Source organism: Limulus polyphemus, unplaced genomic scaffold (genome assembly GCF_000517525.1).
Source record: "Limulus polyphemus unplaced genomic scaffold, Limulus_polyphemus-2.1.2 Scaffold6947, whole genome shotgun sequence".
NCBI lineage: Eukaryota > Metazoa > Arthropoda > Merostomata > Xiphosura > Limulidae > Limulus > Limulus polyphemus.
The window spans coordinates 17,588-18,393 of NW_013672557.1; positions in this window are offsets into that span (position 1 = coordinate 17,588).

Genomic DNA, 806 nt, shown 5'->3' on the forward strand with positions numbered 1-806 from the left:
TATAGGTTTCTAGGACGACTTGTCAGTTGATATGCTATTAAACAGGTTTCCATGACAATCATACAATTCACATAATCTAAGTGGGTTTCCATGACGACCTAACAGTCCATTTTTTTTCCTATAGGTTTCTAGGACGACTTGTCAGTTGATATACTATTAAACAGGTTTCCATGACAATCTTACAATTCACATAATATTAAATGCAATTTCCAAGACAACATATCGTTCATATATGTTTTTGTTCTTTAGTTAATGGTTCCTGGTAGAAAATAAAGTTAGATGCTAGCGGAAATAGATGAGTGATTGCTTTCCCAAAGTGTGGGGCACGCCTCCCCCCGGGGGGGTACTACTTATTAGGATAGGGTCAATAGTGCAATAATGCAAGATTAAGTTTTATTACATTTTCTATTAATGAAAACAATAAGTAATTATTACAACACATTTAGCATCTTAATGTGTATCTGTGTGTTATATCTTAATTAATGTGTATCCGTGTGTTATATCTTAATTAATGTGTATCCGTGTGTTATATCTTAATTAATGTGTGTGTATATGTGTTATATCTTAATTAATGTGTGTGTATATGTGTTATATCTTAATTAATGTGTGTGTATATGTGTTATATCTTAATTAATGTGTATCTGTGTGTTATATCTTAATTAATGTGTATCTGTGTGTTATATCTTAATTAATGTGTATCTGTGTGTTATATCTTAATTAATGTGTATCCGTGTGTTATATCTTAATTAATGTGTATCCGTGTGTTATATCTTAATTAATGTGTATCCGTGTGTTATATCTTAATT